The sequence below is a fragment of the Coregonus clupeaformis genome, unplaced genomic scaffold (assembly GCF_020615455.1).
Source record: "Coregonus clupeaformis isolate EN_2021a unplaced genomic scaffold, ASM2061545v1 scaf0407, whole genome shotgun sequence".
In the NCBI taxonomy this organism is placed as follows: domain Eukaryota; kingdom Metazoa; phylum Chordata; class Actinopteri; order Salmoniformes; family Salmonidae; genus Coregonus; species Coregonus clupeaformis.
Window position 1 is genome coordinate 27,839 of NW_025533862.1, and position 18,878 is coordinate 46,716.

General features: G+C 39.2%; 3 non-coding genes and 3 pseudogenes across 3 annotated transcripts; all 6 read left to right on the top strand.

Moving 5' to 3' along the window:
• Positions 1 to 10,522: 10,522 nt before the first annotated feature.
• LOC121583773 lies at positions 10,523 to 10,641 on the top strand. The gene has a single exon (XR_006003629.1). It is a non-coding gene; the product is annotated as a 5S ribosomal RNA (ribosomal RNA).
• A 550-nt stretch (positions 10,642 to 11,191) lies between these two features.
• On the top strand, positions 11,192 to 11,310 carry LOC121583742. Its single transcript, XR_006003599.1, has one exon. It is a non-coding gene; the product is annotated as a 5S ribosomal RNA (ribosomal RNA).
• Positions 11,311 to 11,580: 270 nt separating this feature from the next.
• LOC121583658 lies at positions 11,581 to 11,698 on the top strand (annotated as a pseudogene).
• A 410-nt stretch (positions 11,699 to 12,108) lies between these two features.
• On the top strand, positions 12,109 to 12,227 carry LOC121583758. Its single transcript, XR_006003614.1, has one exon. It is a non-coding gene; the product is annotated as a 5S ribosomal RNA (ribosomal RNA).
• A 550-nt stretch (positions 12,228 to 12,777) lies between these two features.
• LOC121583677 lies at positions 12,778 to 12,886 on the top strand (annotated as a pseudogene).
• Positions 12,887 to 17,948: 5,062 nt separating this feature from the next.
• On the top strand, positions 17,949 to 18,057 carry LOC121583663 (annotated as a pseudogene).
• The last annotated feature ends 821 nt before the right edge of the window (positions 18,058 to 18,878 follow it).

The window sequence follows — 18,878 nt, forward strand, 5'->3', positions numbered from 1 at the left end:
CGTCAGTGACAGCAGTGGGAAGCAAATGGAAGTACAGTGCATTCGGAAAGTATTCAGACCCCTTGACTTTTTCCACATTTTGCTACATTACGTCCTTATTCTAAAATGTATTAAATAATTGTTTTGCTCATCAATCTACACACACACAACACCCCATAATGACAGTTGTTGGTAATTAAAAATAAATAAAGAGATGCCTTATTTACATAAGTATTCAGACCCTTTGCTATGAGACTCGAAGTTCAGCTCCGGTGCGTTCTGTTTCCATTGATCATCCATGACATGTTTCTACAACTTGATTGGAGTCCACCTGTGGTAAATTCAATTGATTGGACAGGATTTGGAAAGACACACATCGTCTATATAAAAAGGTCCCACAGTTAAGTGCATGTCAGAACAGAAACCAAGCCATGAGGTCGAAGGAAATATCCGTAGCGCTCCGAGACAGGATTGTGACGAGGCACAGATCTGGGGAAGGGTACCGAAATATTTCTGCAGCATTGAAGGTCCTCAAGAACACAGTGGCCTCCATCATCATTCTTAAATGGAAGAAGTTTGGAACCACCAAGTCTTTCTAGAGCTGGCCGCCTGGCCAAACAACTGAGCAATCGGGGGAGAAGGGCCTTGGTCAGGGAGGTGACCAAGAACCCGATGGTCACTCTGGCAGAGCTCCAGAGTTCCTCTGTGGAGATGGGAAAACCTTCCAGAAGGACAACCATCTCTGCAGCACTTTATGGTTGAGTGGCCAGACAGAAGCCACTCCTTAGTAAAAGGCACATGACAGGCCGCTTGGAGTTTGCCAAATGGCACCTAAAGGACTCTGACCATGAGAAACAAGATTTGCTGGTCTGATGCAACCACGATTGAACTCTTTAGCCTGAATGCCAAGCGTCATGTCTGGAGGAAACCTGGCACCATCCCTACGGTGAAGCATGGTGGTGGCAGCATCATACGGTGTGGATGTTTTTCAGCGGCAGGGACTGGGAGACTAGTTAGGATCGAGGGAAAGAACAGAGCAAAATACAGAGTGATCCTTGATGAAAACGTGCTCCAGACCTCAGACTGGGGGTGACGCTTCACCTTCCAAAAGGACAACGACCCTAAGCACACAGCCAAGACAACGCAGGAGTTGCTTCGGGACAAGTCTCTGAATGTCCATGAGTGGCCCAGCCAGAGCCTGGACTTGAACCCGATCGAACATCTCTGGAGAGACCTGAAAAAAGCTGTGCAACGACGCTCCCCATCTGCAGAGAATGTGAGAAACTCCCCAAACACGTTTGCCAAGTTTGTAGCATCATACCCAAGAAGACTTGAGGCTGTAATCGCTGCCAAACGTGCTTTAACAAAGTCATGAGTAAAGGGTCTGAATACCTATGTAAATGTGATTTCAGTTTCTTTTTTTTTGCAAAAATGTCAAAAAATCTATTTTTGCTTTGACATTATGTGGTATGGTGTGTAGATTGACGAGGAAAAAAAAATCAATTTTAGAATAAGGCTGTAACATAACAAAATGTGGAAAAAGTGAAAGGGTCTGAATACTTTCCGAATGCATTGTACATTGTACTCAACACATTGCCATCAATAAAATGCAATTGTGTTAGTTGTCTGTAGCTTATGCCTGCCCATACCCCCACCATGGGGCACTATATTCACAACATTTACATCAGCAAACCGCTCACCCACACGACCCCATACACGAGGTCTGCAGTTGAGGCCGGTTGGACGTACTGCCAAATTCTCTAAAACGACGTTGGAATGCGGCTTATGGTAGAGAAATGAACAATCTATTATCTGGCAACAGCGCTGGTGGACATTCCTGCAGTCAGCATGCCAATTGCATGCTCCCTCAAAACTTGAGACATCTGTGGCATTGTATTGTGTGACAAAACTGCACATTTGAGTAGGCTTTTATTGTCCCCAGCACATGGTGCACCTGTGTAATGATCATGCTGTTTAATCAGCTTCTTGATATGCCACACCTGTCAGGATTATCTTGGCAAAGGAAAAATGCTAACTAACAGGGATGTAAACAAATTTGTGCACAAATTTGCATATGGAACATTTCTGGGAACTTTAATTTCAGCTCATGAAATATGGGACAAACACTTGACATGTTGCGTTTTATATTTTTGTTCAGTATATAAAACTGTAGCTGACATGGGCTAGTTGATCTGGAAATGTATAATTATAAATAGCTCTAACGTATGCAATGACTAACATGACAAGAGGAACTGATGATGCACCACCGAATTTCTAAATTGCACCTTCTGCATTCTACCATTACAACTTTCAAGAGTAAGTTTAAAGCAGGACAGAGCGCGTACATCAACATCATGAGCCCCAGGGGGCAGGGAGGTGGATAAGGCTGTTCGCACCATTTCCCTGTTCATGTGACCTGGGAGCAGGATCTTTGGTAGGAAGGCAGGATTAGGCCGCAGAGTAACGCTCGCCTTACCCGGGCCTAGACGATAACACTCATCACTAACAGACAAAGCATGGAGCTCGCCAACCCTCTTGGTAGAGGCGAATGCCACCAGAAACGCTGTCTTGAGCGATGTTTCAAGTTTATAGCGTCTAACGGTTTGAAGGGAGGTCTGAATAATCCACCAAGAACCAGATCCAAATCGGGAATTGAGGGGGCTCTTGAGGGGCGTAATCGACAGACTCCCTTAAGGAACCTTGCCATGAGTGGATGGCTGCCAAGCGGACCATCCTGCGCTTCATCATAACATGCTAAAATGGCTTCTGCGTACATCATACTTTAAGGATGGCCCAGACAGGATCGACCAAAGACCTCAAGAACTCCACTCAAATTCCACTTACAATCCCCAAAAGGTATGGATGTGAGGAGCCAAACTACTGACACAGTAACCAACAGTGTGAGGAGAGGTCCTGAGAACAGACTGGCCAGCTCTCGCGAGATTAGTGAGGCGAGCGCCTTGAATCTCACTCTGGTAACAGCTGCAGCTCCAGCCAGTAAGGGAGTATGCTAGCTAGGATGTGAAGCCTGGACGTTAAGGTGCGACTCGGCGATCACCCGTCCTACTTCTGGAGAGCAACTGTGTTTAGCTAGAGCTAGAACACAGAGTCTCCCCTAGCCTGGGTAGGCGCGGTACCCAAACTCAATCTCCAGAGAGAAGAGACTAGGGTCCAGCTGAAGCTAACAAGCAACAGGTAACGCAATTAGCCGGGAGGCTAACAGGCGGACAGACAAGACAACTAAGCCTCGCGCCGTGAACAGGTTGGCCCAACCCGTTCACCCTACTTCATAGCACGGTGTCGACCTGTAAGAAAAAAACTTAACAGACGACAAAACACTGCAGCGCACTCCTGGGAGGAGCAAGCTTCGCCCAGAATGGAGTATACTCTACACACTCAACGAAAAACTCACCTACAGAGTCTTCTTCCACTTCTCACTCACCTGCTTAGCCGACGGAAGAAAAGAGGTAGGTATTTATAGGGGGTGGGAGCACGCGCATCACACGGAATTACTCTGATATTAATATCTCGACTCATCCTACCGCCAGGCGAAAGGATATCCCATTGAGTGACTAGCATAATCCCTAAAGCGAAATAGAATCCCATAATGACAAAGTGTTTGCAAATGTATTGGAAATTAAATGCATAAATATCTCATTTACATAAGTATTCACACCCCTAAGTCAATACATGTTAGAATCACAATTGGCAGCGATTACAGCTGTAAGTCTTTCTGGGTAAATCTCTAAGAGCTTTGCACACCTGGATTGTACAATATTTGCCCCAAACAATGCTTTGTATTCAGGACATAAAGTTAATTTCTTTGCCACATTTTTTTTGCAGATTTACTTTAGTGCCTTATTGCAAACAGGATGCATGTTTTATAATATTTTTATTCTGTACAGGCTTTCTTCTTTTCACTTTGTAATTTAGGTTAGTATTGTGGAGTAACTACAATGGTGTTGATCCATCCTCAGTTTTCTCCTATCACAGCCATTAAACTCTGTAACTGTTTTAAAATCACCACTGGCCTCATGGTGAAATCCCTGAGCGGTTTCCTTCCTCTCCGGCATCTGAGTTTGGAAAGACACCTGTATATTTGTAGTGGAAAAATGTTTACTCCTGAACTTATTTAGGCTTGCCATAACAAAGGGGTTGAATGCTTATTGACTCAAGACATTTCAACTTTTCATTTTAAATTAATTTGTAAAATAAAAATAAAAAAACATTATTCCACTTTGACATTATGGGGTATTGTGTGTAGGCCAGTGACATAAAATCTCAATTTAATCCATTTTAAATGCAGGCTGTAACACAACAAAATGCAGAAAAGGTCAAGGGATGTGAATACTTTCTGAAGGCTTTTTTTTTTTGAAGGGGGGGCGGCCTGGGCAGTGTTAATGCTATCCGGGATTCCTTGGGACGTCCATACCCTAAACCTTAACCTTAAACCCTACTCTTACCTTAATCATAGACTGTCAAAAAAATATGGATGAAAACTTGATCAAATACAACTGGGGAAGAAGAAGAAGGTGGAGAAGAAGAAGGAGAAGAAAAGCTTTGGTTATGAAGAATCAGAGTGAACCAAATCAACAATCACTGCTATAGCTTCAACTGAACAAGGTCAATCTCAATTGTACCAGCCACCAAGGGCAGTACCAGTTGTTTCATATCCACAGCCAGTTTCTGGACAGACACAGAATTGGAGAGGAAGAGGACGAGAAGGCTTAGAAGAAGGAGGAAGGTTTCAGCCACACTTCCAGCAACTTTCAGAAGCGTGTTATAATTGTGGACAGGTTGGTCACTTTACCTGTGAGTGCAATGCGCCAGGAGGAAACAACAGAGGAAATTTCTGAGGAAGATAAAGGAGCAAGTGAAGATCACCTGTCCTCCAGGTGAACCCTTAAAGGAGCAAGGATTCTAGAGTGCCTAGAAGATCCGAAGGGGGTGTCAGCTGATAGCACCGATTTAGGGAGAGGAAGAAAAATATCCAACAATTGAAGTGAAAATAAAAAGGACTATGAGAAGTGATGGTGAATAGAGGAAAAGCTTTTATCTGTGTTGAGCCTAAAGAGATTAAACATCTCACTATGTAAAATTAACTAATTAGGATAGGATTTGAGGGAGTAAAACAGTTGATTACTCTTAAGGAACCAATTGAGCTCTGCTATAAAAAAATCAAAGAGAAATTAAAATACACATACTGGTATTAGAACATATACCTATTGCATTGTTGGGAAGAGATGCATTGTGTAAATTGAACTGTACAATAAGATGTACACTAGACGGCTGTCTGGTAGAAGATTTTAAAAGAGTAGGGTTTTTGGGAATCTATTGGACTGCCTATTAGACAATCTGTCTGAAGAATAAAGTTAAAAGGGGTGATTTATTCTGGGTTACATTCCTACACCAAGAGATTTCAAACTAGGCTAAAAGATGTTTAGTCGTTTGCCAAGTCTGTGTGTAAAGAAGTCAGAAGCAGGTGGGGACTTCCCGATCACATATTCTAAAAATTGGTGGTAAAAGGATTTTGTGAATAAATCAGTGGAAGAGGGTTATGAGTGATTGTTCACTTATTTTGCGTAATGTTACAGAGAAAGATCAGGGAGAATATATGTGTACTTATCTAGTGCAAGCATTAACATTTGTTCCGGTTAAGAATTATTGGTTAAAAGGCTATGTAATTCGTAAAGTGACGCTTATAATGGAAGAGTTGAAGTCTGTTAAAGCTTCCACAGTCACCGAAGGAGTTCAGGAGAAGTATATTACAGTAGCCACTCCAACAGTAAATAATACACAGAGGATATCGGTAGCTTTCCCACTAGAAGTAGTTAAGGGTGTTAATACATCAACTAAATCAACTACTTTAAGGGTAACTTTGAAAGGGATTAATGGTACGACGGCGATAACAAATGTAGGAAGTATGACACAGACACCAACAACAACTTTTCTGAAATTAAAGGATGTAGCAAGAGTGACTCAGGAGTTTATGGTACGGATGGAGAGTGCTGTCAATGGTAGTAAGGATAGGGGTAAAATAGGAGAGCAGATGGTGGTAGAGAAGAATATAGATTCATCTAAAATAGTGCAAGATACTATCATGGAGGTACAGGATGAGTTCTTTGATTTCAACATAACATCAGAAGATACATCTGATCAATACCGCTCGTTAGGGAAAAGAGAAACTAAATGGAAGGCATATGGATTTGATTCTTCTGTTTTGAAGATTAAAGATGAATGGGCAGGTAGGAATCTTTGGTTCCAACAGTTAACTCATTCTGTAAGATCAGTGAGGAATCTTGAGGGTCCATGTCTGTTGAGAATTCCAGCACCAGGCACGTGGGGTTCCATTTTAGAGACGGTCGCTCAACCTCTATCAAGTACGTGTCAATCTTTTGCTTTCATGGCTGTTGTATCAGCAACAATCATTAACAGATAAAATAATGTCGTTGTCAAAACATTTGTTTAAGCCTAGGTTTAGGTGTTCTTGGTTAAATGAATTACCCTATGTGAATTTGTTAGATGGGAAGGAAAATCAGTTAACAGCAAACCCTGAAGCATTGGAGGTGAAACCAGTGAGGGCTAAAAGTTGTTTTGGTTCTAATAAAACATATGATGGAAAGGGTATGTTCATGGGAATATCAGATTGTGATGATTATATGATGACTTTGGGTAAGCATGAACATAAGGTTAGAGATGAGAAATATAATGTTACTTTTTATGTTCCCGTTAGTAAGAACAGCAGGACTTTGATGGTGGAAGATCAGATTTTGCCTGGCAATGTGACTATTGTGAATTTTAGAGATATTTGGTGGGTTTGTGGTGATAAAGCATACAGTGGGGAAAAAAAGTATTTAGTCAGCCACCAATAGTGCAAGTTCTCCCACTTAAAAAGATGAGAGAGGCCTGTAATTTTCATCATAGGTACACGTCAACTATGACAGACAAAATGAGGGAAAAAAATCCAGAAAATCACATTGTAGGATTTTTAATGAATTTATTTGCAAATTATGGTGGAAAATAAGTATTTGGTCAATAACAAAAGTTTCTCAATACTTTGTTATATACCCTTTGTTGGCAATGACACAGGTCAAACGTTTTCTGTAAGTCTTCACAAGGTTTTCACACACTGTTGCTGGTATTTTGGCCCATTCCTCCATGCAGATCTCCTCTAGAGCAGTGATGTTTTGGGGCTGTCGCTGGGCAACACAGACTTTCAACTCCCTCCAAAGATTTTCTATGGGTCTGGAGATCTGGAGACTGGCTAGGCCACTCCAGGACCTTGAAATGCTTCTTACGAAGCCACTCCTTCGTTGCCCGGGCGGTGTGTTTGGGATCATTGTCTTGCTGAAAGACCCAGCCACGTTTCATCTTCAATGCCCTTGCTGATGGAAGGAGGTTTTCCCTCAAAATCTCACGATACATGGCTCCATTCATTCTTTCCTTTACACGGATCAGTCGTCCTGGTCCCTTTGCAGAAAAACAGCCCCAAAGCATGATGTTTCCACCCCCATGCTTCACAGTAGGTATGGTGTTATTTGGATGCAACTCAGCATTCTTTGTCCTCCAAACACGACGAGTTGAGTTTTTACCAAAAAGTTATATTTTGGTTTCATCTGACCATATGACATTCTCCCAATCCTCTTCTGGATCATCCAAATGCACTCTAGCAAACTTCAGACGGGCCTGGACATGTACTGGCTTAAGCAGGGGGACACGTCTGGCACTGCAGGATTTGAGTCCCTGGCGGCGTAGTGTGTTACTGATGGTAGGCTTTGTTACTTTGGTCCCAGCTCTCTGCAGGTCATTCACTAGGTCCCCCCGTGTGGTTCTGGGATTTTTGCTCACCGTTCTTGTGATCATTTTGACCCCACGGGGTGAGATCTTGCATGGAGCCCCAGATCGAGGGAGATTATCAGTGGTCTTGTATGTCTTCCATTTCCTAATAATTGCTCCCAAAGTTGATTTCTTCAAACCAAGCTGCTTACCTATTGCAGATTCAGTCTTACCAGCCTGGTGCAGGTCTACAATTTTGTTTCTGGTGTCCTTTGACAGCTCTTTGGTCTTGGCCATAGTGGAGTTTGGAGTGTGACTGTTTGAGGTTGTGGACAGGTGTCTTTTATACTGATAACAAGTTCAAACAGGTGCCATTAATACAGGTAACGAGTGGAGGACAGAGGAGCCTCTTAAAGAATAAGTTACAGGTCTGTGAGAGCCAGAAATCTTGCTTGTTTGTAGGTGACCAAATACTTATTTTCCACCATAATTTGCAAATAAATTCATTAAAAATCCTACAATGTGATTTTCTGGATTTTTTTCCCTCAATTTGTCTGTCATATTTGACGTGTACATATGATGAAAATTACAGGCCTCTCTCATCTTTTTAAGTGGAAGAACTTGCACAATTGGTGGCTGACTAAATACTTGTTTTCCCCACTGTATATATTCTTACCCTATGGATGGACAGGATGTTGTTACATGTCAACGTTGAAGCTTCCATATGAGGTTTTTACCATTAAAAGAGGGGTCGCACCGGACACAGATAAATCTGAATCTAGGTTTGGAAATAGGGTGAAAAGAGACATGGCGACATTTAATAGTATTGAAGCCTACCATTGGAGGATAAGTCTAGGAGAGAAGTTGGGACTGGGACTTTTTCCATGGTATGGTGTAAAATTTGGGAAGATCATATTGATAATATTACCTATACCTTGAAGGGTTTGGCAAATGAAACGATAAGAGGGTTTAATCTTCTGTCAAATATGTTTTTCTTTTGTACTTTGTTACTGACCTTTGAGAAGGATATGATATTGAGATGGGTTGGAGTTGTGATGCCTGGAGACAACACTAAGATGCCGTTGTTGACTGTTCCTGATCTGGATGAAGAGGGACAAGTGGGACTGGATGGAGTATTGATGGATAAATATCCTTTTTGATTATTAGATCATTTAAAAAATGTTTTTCAATATTAGTGTGATTTTAGTATGATGTTATGAATCAAAGGGGGGAAATAGGATAATGTGATTCATACATCATTTATATATCATTTTTTTATATTCTTAGTTGATATTGATGTTTTAATTTGAAAGTGTTGTTTTGCAAAAGATACTGTTTGGTCTTTTCTTTTCTTCCAGAAGCATTTGGGGGAATATGTAGAGATTGAAATACTCAAACAAGGACAATATGAAGGGACAATATGAAAGGAGAATGACTGGAGGAGATGGAACAAGGAAGGTGTGGAAAGGTTCCGATTCCATCATCAACGATGCATTGGATCGACACTGCTGAGGAGATGAAGTGTAGTGGACTACATTCCAGTGTCTGCAATGAAATATAGACATATTTGCATGTGTAATACATAATTTGTGTCATATTCTTAGGTATTAATTTTTGTAGAATGATATTTGATGTTATTGAATACATGTGGGGATCTTAGATGTTTTTGTTTATTTCGTGAATGCTTAGGGACATGGAGTCTAGGCAGGGATAGAGATCCACTGTAGGGTCCGATGGGTTGACCAGCCTTAGTGTGGATATTTTTTGGATAGTGTTTTGTTTGCAGGGGCTTTCATGTGTATTTAATTGCATCATAGTTTCAAATGCATTGATAAAGATTTATGAATTGATCTGGAGTACCTAGGTGGTTGCCTGGGGCAGAGGGGCCGTGAGAGAATTTTACTGTCTTGATTGATGGATGGATATTTAAACGACGAAGGCTGCCAGACAGGGTTTTCACTCTCACACTCCATAAAGATTTGTTCATATTTCATAGTAATGTATTCACACTTCATAAAGATTTGTTCATATTTCATAGTAATGTATTCACACTTCATAAAGATTTGTTCATATTTCATAGTAAATGTATTCACACTTCATAAAGATTTGTTCATATTTCATAGAAAGGTATTTACACTCCAGAGGGAAATGGTTTTGGTTTATTGGTAAAGATACTCAATAAGATAAATTGTTACTTGTCATAATCCTATTCTTTTTGTTTTCGAGACTTTTAGTTAGTCTCGAAGGGGGGAATATGTAGTGTATTAAGATTATGACTTTGTTAATGTTTTCAGTGGAACCTGAGGGGATGTTTATTTAGTGTCAAAGGGAATGGTTTTGAGGGTGACGCCCAAGGGAAGACAGGGGATTGGACAGTAGAGGGAGCCACCCATATTTTGGGGAAGATTATATATACTGGGTAAAAACGAAAAAGAGGTTAGAGCGGCCATTGCAATCTGGGACGCCACTCTCCGGGTGGTCATGACATCCGTAAACTTATGCTGGAATCTTGTGATATGAATAAAACTTATGATCAAAGGTTCAGTATGAGCGGACTCCTTTGTTTATCAGCAATAACTAGCAACATTGACTCGACACTACACTGCCCTGCCCTGGTCAAATTAAATAATAGACAAAGCGTTTCCCTCAAAATATAGGCAGTACATTCAGCCTTTGTTTTTAGTCGGTTCATTAAGTTGCACGGAAATTCGAATCACTGATACATTTTGTTCATGTCTTTATATAGTGTACCAAGAGTTGTTCACTCACTTATGGCCATACCATCCTGAATACACCTGATCTCGTCTGATCTCGGAAGCTAAGCAGGATTGGGCCTGGTTAGTACTTGGATGGGAGACCGCCTCGGAATACCAGGTGCTGTAAGCCTTTTGTTCCACTAGAGAGTGCTCTTGTGTCATGGAGCAACTGCCTTTTATTTATCACCCTAATAATATCATGTATTTTTATTGGACTAAATGCAGTTTGTATGTGCTGCCATGTCCTGCCCTGATCAAATTAAATAACAGACAGTGCGTTTCTCTCAAAATAGATGTGTCATGGAGCAACTGCCTTTTATATATCACCCTAATAATATCATGTAATTTTATTGGACTAAATGCAGTTTGTATGTGCTGACCTGCCCTGCCCTGATCAATTTAAATAATAGACAGTGCGTTTCACTCAAAATATATGTGTCATGGAGCAACTGCCTTTTATTTATCACCCTAATAATATCATATATTTTTATTGGACTAAATGCAGTTTGTATGTGCTGCCCTGCCCTGGTCAAATTAAATAATAGACAAAGCGTTTCCCTCAAAATATAGGCAGTACATTCAGCCTTTGTTTTTAGTCGGTTCATTAAGTTGCACGGAAATTCGAATCACTGGTAAATTTTGTTCATGTCTTTATATAGTGTACCAAGAGTTGTTCACTCGCTGACGGTTTTACCATCCTGAATACACCCGATCTCGTCTGATCTCGGAAGCTAAGCAGGATTGGGCCTGGTTAGTACTTGGATGGGTGACTGCCTGGGTATACCAGGTGCTGTAAGCTTTTTGGTCCACTAGAGAGTGCTCTTGTGTCATGGAGCAACTGTCTTTTATTTATCACCCTAAAAATATCATGTATTTTTATTGGACTAAATGCAGTTTGTGTGTGCTGTCCTAACCTGATCATATTAAATAATAGACAGTGCGTTTCCCTGAAAATATAGGCATTAGATTCAGCCTTTATTTTTAGTCGGTTCATTAAGTTGCATGGAAATACGAATCACTGATACATTTTGTTCATGTCTTTATATAGTGTACCAAGAGTTGTTCCAGCGCTTACGGACATACCAACCTGAATATGCCTGATCTCGTCCGATCTCGAAGCTAAGCAGGATCGGGCCAGGTTAGTACTTGGATGGGAGACTACCTGGGAATACCAGGTGCTGTAAGCATTTTGTTCCACTAGAGAGTGCTCTTGTGTCATGGAGCAACTGCCTTTTATATATCACCCTAATAATATCATGTAATTTTATTGGACTAAATGCAGTTTGTATGTGCTGCCCTGCCCTGCCCTGATCAATTTAAATAATAGACAGTGCGTTTCACTCAAAATATATGTGTCATGGAGCAACTGCCTTTTATTTATCACCCTAATAATATCATGTATTGTTATTGGACTAAATGCAGTTTGTATTTGCTGTCCTAACCTGATCAAATTAAATAATAGACAGTGCGTTTCCCTGAAAATATAGGCAGTACATTCAGCCTTTGTTTTTAGTTGGTTCATTAAGTTGCATGGAAATACGAATCGCTGATACATTTTGTTCATGTCTTTATATAGTGTACCAAGAGTTATACCTGCGCTTACGGCCATACCAGCCTGAATAAACCGGATCTCGTCTGATCTCGGAAGCTAAGCAGGATTGGGCCTGGTTAGTACTTGGATGGGAGACCGCCTGGGAATACCAGGTGATGTAAGCTTTTTGTTCCACTAGAGAGTGCTCTTGTGTCATGGGGCAACTGCCTTTTATTTATCACCCTAATAATATCATGTATTTTTATTGGACTAAATGCAGTTTGTATGTGCTGCCATGCCCTGCCCTGATCAAATTAAATAATAGACAGTGCGTTTCTCTCAAAATAGATGTGTCATGGAGCAACTGCCTTTTATTTATCACCCTAATAATATCATGTATTTTTATTGGACTAAATGCAGTTTGTATGTGCTGACCTGCCCTGCCCTGATCAATTTAAATAATAGACAGTGCGTTTCCCTCAAAATATATGTGTCATGGAGCGACTGCCTTTTATTTATCACCCTAATAATATCATGTATTTTTATTGGACTAAATGCAGTTTGTATGTGATGCCCTGCCCTGGTCAAATTAAATAATAGACAAAGCGTTTCCCTCAAAATATAGGCAGTACATTCCGCCTTTCTTTTTAGTCGGTTCATTAAGTTGCACGGAAATACGAATCACTGATGAATTTTGTTCATGTCTTTATATAGTGTACCAAGAGTTATTCCCTCGCTTACGGCAATACCAGCCTGAATACACCCGATCTCGGAAGCTAAGCAGTATCGGGCCTGGATAATACTTGGATGGGAGACTGCCTGGGAATACCAGGTGCTGTAAGCTTCTTGCACATGATGGGTGAAATACATACACAGGTAGAGATGGTGCAAGGTGCTTCTCAGGTGCCTGAGCCAGTTTCAAGCGTGTGTAAAAATTACACCAAAGAGCGGGCTGGGTCCACTGAAGTCACTGGCACTGTTAAAGCGCACTTTTCAAAAGGCTTCCCTGCCGCTCCAAATCAGGAGACGGAGGATGAAATAGATAGTGAGGATCATCAGTTGTTTGCAAAAAATAAGAGGTCATTGTCGAAAACTAGGGAGATGATGGGATTTGGAAAAAATAAAAAGTAGGTTTCGAAAGGACTTGTTTTGCTCTGATTATACCTCTGCACACATTAATAATGATTACAGTCGCATCCCTAAATGGTAACAGTTTGAGAAACATGAGCAAATTTGAGCAGGTTTTAGTGTCTGTTAAGGCAGACATGTTGTGTTTTCAAGAGACCAATTGGACAGATTCCAAAATACAGGAGATTAAGAGTAAATGGTCTGATTTAATTTTTTGTAGTCATGGAAGTGATAAAACATGTGGTGTGGCTATTTTGATAAAAAACGATGTGGTTCAAAATGTAAAACAAATATATGCTGACAATGATGGCAGACTTATTGCAATTGAATTTGAAGTGCAAAATGTAGTTTTTCGTTTAATCAATGTTTATGCTTCAAACATTGAATCTGAAAGGAGAGAAATGTTTCACAACTTAAAAACACTGTGCTCAGAAAACTGTATACTGATAGGAGACTTTAATGTGAGGTGTAGTAGAATGGATGCCTCTAGTTGTGCTAGATTCAGATATGACTCTTCTAGAAATGCATTATGGAAACTTATGAATGAGGAGAATCTAGTAGATATATGGAGGGCTGAAAATCCAAACAGAAGAGTGTTTTCTAGAAGGCAGGTGGTGCTAAAGGAATTAAAACAAAGCAGAATTGATTTATGTCTAGCAAAACAAGAATTGGTGCAGCATGTTAAGAAGATGTCATATAACTTTACAGCATATAGTGATCACGCAGTAATGTCATTTCAAATGGGTTTTGGTGTGGAGAGGAGAGGGGGAGGTGTCTGGTGTTTAAATGCCAGTCTGTTAAAGGAGGAAGGATATAGAAATGAAATTGTTGAATGTATTAATGATGAAATGTCTAATGTACTGTTAAAAGAGAATGTGTGTTTATGGTGGGAGGAAGTGAAAGGAAAAGTAAAAAACAGGAGTATTAGGTATGCTAGAAATCATAACCGGTTAGATAAGCAGAAAGAAACAATGCTTAGAAATAGGATGTTGCATGAACTTGAAAAGGCTGATACTGATCCAGACTATGATGTTGTGAACTATTTGAAAATCCATGCAGAGCTGGGTCGTTATGAAAAAAATAAATGTTTGGGTGCTATTGTTAGGAGTAGGGCACAGTACGCTTTGGAGGGAGAGAAATGTACATCCTTTTTTTTGGGAAGTGAAAAAAGAAAACAAACTAAGAGTTACATCGTAGAGTTGGAAGATGAAAAAGGTGTAAAGGTAAACGATTTTGTTGATATCTTAGATACAGTTGAATCCTTTTACAGAAATCTTTACAAAAAGAATGATGTAGATAAAGTGTGTGTTGAAAAAGTGTTGGATACAATTAGTGCCAAAGTATCTCAGGTAGATAGAATGATGTGTGATGAAGAGATTTCGATTATGGAAATCAAGGAAGCAATTGTTAACACTCAAGGCAATAAAAGTCCGGGTTTGGATGGTTTAACAAATGAGTTCTATAAAGTCTTTGTAGATATTTTGGCACCCATTTTAGTGAAGGTGTTTCATTATATGGAAGACAATAAGGAAATCCCTGAGTCTATGTCAAGTGGTATGTTAACGATCTTATTCAAGAATAGGGGCAGTAGATTAAAGTTAGAAAATTATAGGCCTATTAGTCTTCTAAATTCGGATTATAAGATATTGACTAAAGTGTTAGCGAATAGGATGAAAAAGGTGATTGGGAGTATTATTGCATCAACACAAGCCTACGGTATACCTGGAAGAGATGTTGCAGATGTAATTTGTACAATTAGAGATGTTGTTAATCAAATGAAAAATGAAGGCGGTATAGTATTAAGTTTGGATTTTAACAAAGCTTTTGATAGAGTGGAGCATAGCTTCCTATTACAGACTATGGAGAGGTTTGGTTTTGGGCCAAAGTTTGTATCTTGGATCAACCTGTTGTATAGCGGGGCTAAAAGTTGTGTCAAATGTAACGGAGTGTTAACAGATACTTTCCCTGTAGAGAGGTCAGTAAGGCAGGGCTGTCCTTTGTCAGCTCTGTTGTACAGTGTTTCTACAGAACCGTTAGCTACATTAATAAATAGCAATAAAGAGGTAAGGGGTGTCGGAATCCCAGGTGGTGGTATCAGTGTTGTACATCAGTACGCTGATGACACTACTTGCACTGTGAAGGATATAGGAAGCATTGGAAGCATTATGAGAATCATAGATATATATGGTAAGGCATCGGGTGCTAAAGTTAATATAGAGAAGACTGAAATAATGTTTGTTGGGGATATCAATGCAAATAAGTGTGAGATTCCATTCAAGATAGCAAGGGATTTTATTAAAGTGCTGGGAGTAAACATTGGCGTAAAGGAGAAAGAGGCAAAAGATATAAGTTGGACTGGGATCCTTAATAAAGTCAAGCTAACGTTGAATTTCTGGAAAAATAGAAAATTAAAGTTAAAAGGTAAAGTAATTGTTGCAAATGCTTTGGTATTATCTAAATTTGTGTATGTTTTGGGAGTCCTGGACATGCCTGAGTGGGTGCTAAATGAATTGAATAATGTGGTGTCTAATTTTATATGGGATGGTAAAGGAGTTAGAATATCTCAGAAAACATTGATAGCTGACTATGTGGATGGAGGTTTAAAACTTGTAGATTTAGATGTCAAAAGAAAAGCTATTAGGATAAAAACAGTAAAGAAATATTTGTATGACAGTGAAGATTATGGCTGGAAACACTTCTTTAAGGTCTACTTAGAGGAGAGTGGTGGATGTGGAGATAATGGTTTATTGATGGGGCTTAAAAGGAAAATGTTTGAAAAGGTACCAGATTTTTATAAAGAGGTGCTAAATGCATGGGCAGAGTTGTTGCCTAATGTATATTATGAATGTGGTCATATTGACCTGATTATGAATCAACCTATATTTCTGAATGAGAAAATCAAGAACAAAGAACAAGTTTTGTATAATAAAGTATTTAGGAGTGCAGGTCTACGACAAATAAAAGATTATACATATGAGGTAATTCCAGGGTTTTTACCTGAAGAAGCTATTTTTGATATTATCAAGGAATGGGATGAAGAGGTGGGAAGGGGAACAGTGAATAATATGTATGACAAGATAAAGAATAGTATACCAAGCGCATGAGTGGATTTAATAAATAGTGAAGTTGAAAGAGAAAATCTGTTTGTATTTCCTAATTTGTTCATTGGTAGCAGTAAGAAGAAAGTACATGTATCTACTATACCAGTGAAAAGATTGTATAGAGTAATGGTAGGAAAATGTTATAGAAGGCCGGCTGCTGAAAAATTTTGGAAAACAGTTTTTCCGGAATTGGATGAAAAAAAGATATGGGAAAATTTAAATGTAAAATATAATAGTAAGGAGTGTGAAAATAATGATTTTAAATTAAGACACAATAGAATATTTACAAAGGTGGTGTTACATCAAATTAATTGTGAAATAAAAAGGGAATGTGATATATGTGGATGTTTCCCAGAAACTCTTATGCATTTGTTTATAGAATGTGAGGAATTAAAATATAGTTTTTGTAAAGTTAAGGAAATGTTAAGTAAAAACTGGGGGGGTGATTTCTTGAAAAAGTATGTGTGGGAGGAACTTGTGTTATTTGGAGTGCCTGGTAAATGTGATGGTGTTAATGTGTGCTTGTTGAATATTGTTTTGAGTTTTGTGAGGTATGCTATTTTTTGTAGGAGGAATTATGGTTTTTTTGACAGAAAGAGGGTGAAGGTGTGGGGTATTTTTATATCACTGTTTAGTAAACACATGGATATGTTGTTTAATTATGGGATGGAAGATTTTGATGAACATTTTGTTGAGGGGAGTGGGTTGATTGAAAAGGTGGATGGTGGAGGAATCACTTATAATTTTTGAAGGAAGTATTTTGAATATTTTCTTTGTTTATTTTTATTTGATAGGGGGTTGCTTTTAATCTGCCTATTTTGTGGGTGGAATTTGTTATGTCTTAGTCATGTCTGGGTTTTTTTGTATATTCGTTTTTTTTGTATTTTTATTTCTTTGGGTTCTTTGATTTGATAGGGGGTGAATTGTTCACCTGCCTATGTTAGGCTAGTGTCTTCTGTATTGTTCTTTGTAATATTGTACTGTAAATATTGTAAAAAATTGAATTTCTTGATAATAAAAAAAAAAAAAAAAAAAATACACCCGATCTCGTCTGATCTCAGAAGCTAAGCAGGGTTGGGTCTGGTTAGTACTTGGATGGGAGACCTCCTTGGAATACCAGGTGCTGTAAGCTTTTTGTTCCACTAGAGAGTACACTTGTGTCATGGAGCAACTGCCTTTTATTTATCACCCTAATAATATCCTGTATTTTTATTGGACTAAATGCAGTATGTATGTGCTGCCCTGCCCTGATCAAATTAAATAATAGACAGTGCGTTTCCCTCAAAATGTATGTGTCATGGAGCAACTGCCTTTTATTTATCACCCTAATAATATCATGTATTTTTATTGGACTAAATGCAGTTTGTATGTGCTGCCCGGCCCTGCCCTGATCAAATTAAATAATAGACAGTGCCTTTCCCTCAAAATATATGTGTCATGGAGCAACTGCCTTTTATTTATCACCCTAAAAATATCATGTATTTTTATTGGACTAAATGCAGTTTGTATGTGCTGCCCTGCCCTGGTCAAATTAAATAATAGACAAAGCGTTTCCCTCAAAATATAGGCAGTACATTCAGCGTTTGTTTTTAGTCGGTTCATTAAGTTGCATGGAAATACGAATCACTGATACATTTTGTTCATGTCTTTATATAGTGTACCAAGAGTTGTTCACTCGCTTACGGTTTTACCATCCTGAATACACCCGATCTCGGAAGCTAAGCAGGATTGTGCCTGGTTAGTACTTGGATGGGAGACCGCCTGGGAATACCAGGTGCTGTAAGCTTTTTGTTCCACTAGAGAGTACACTTGTTTCATGGAGCAACTGCCTTTTATCTATCACCCTAATAATATCCTGTATTTTTATTGGACTAAATGCAGTATGTATCTGCTGCCCTGCCCTGATCAAATTAAATAATAGACAGTGCGTTTCCCTCAAAATATATGTGTCATGGAGCAACTGCCTTTTATTTATCACCCTAATAATATCATGTATTTTTATTGGACTAAATGCAGTTTGTATGTGCTGCCCTGCCCTGCCCTGATCAAATAAAATAATAGACAGTGCGTTTCCCTCAAAATATATGTGTCATGGAGCAACAGCCATTTATTTATCACCCTAATAATATCCTGTATTTTTATTGGACTAAATGCAGTTTGTATTTGCTGTCCTAACCTGATCAAATTAAATAATAGACAGTGTGTTTCCCTCAAAATATAGAAAGTACATTCATCATTTGTTTTTAGTCGGTTCATTAAGTTGCACGGAAATACTAATCACTGATACATTTTGTTCATGTCTTCATATAGTGTACCAAGAGTTGTTCCTACGCTTACGGCCATACCAGCCTGAATACGCCCTTCCGGTGAGTTGAGTGAGACAGGTGCAGGTGATTAAGCTGTAAGTGAGTGTTTGGGAGAGAACTATTTGCTTGAGTTTCTTAGTTTATTGAAGGACATTTGTTTGATTTTGAATTCAATTAAGTTTAAGGTTAGTTAGTTTTTTCCCCCCCCTTGCAGTTCTGCTGCTTGGGGGTGAGTTTTTTGAGACTTTTTTTCTGTTTGGTTAATGACGGACAACATGGCAAAGAATAATGGAACGGATAA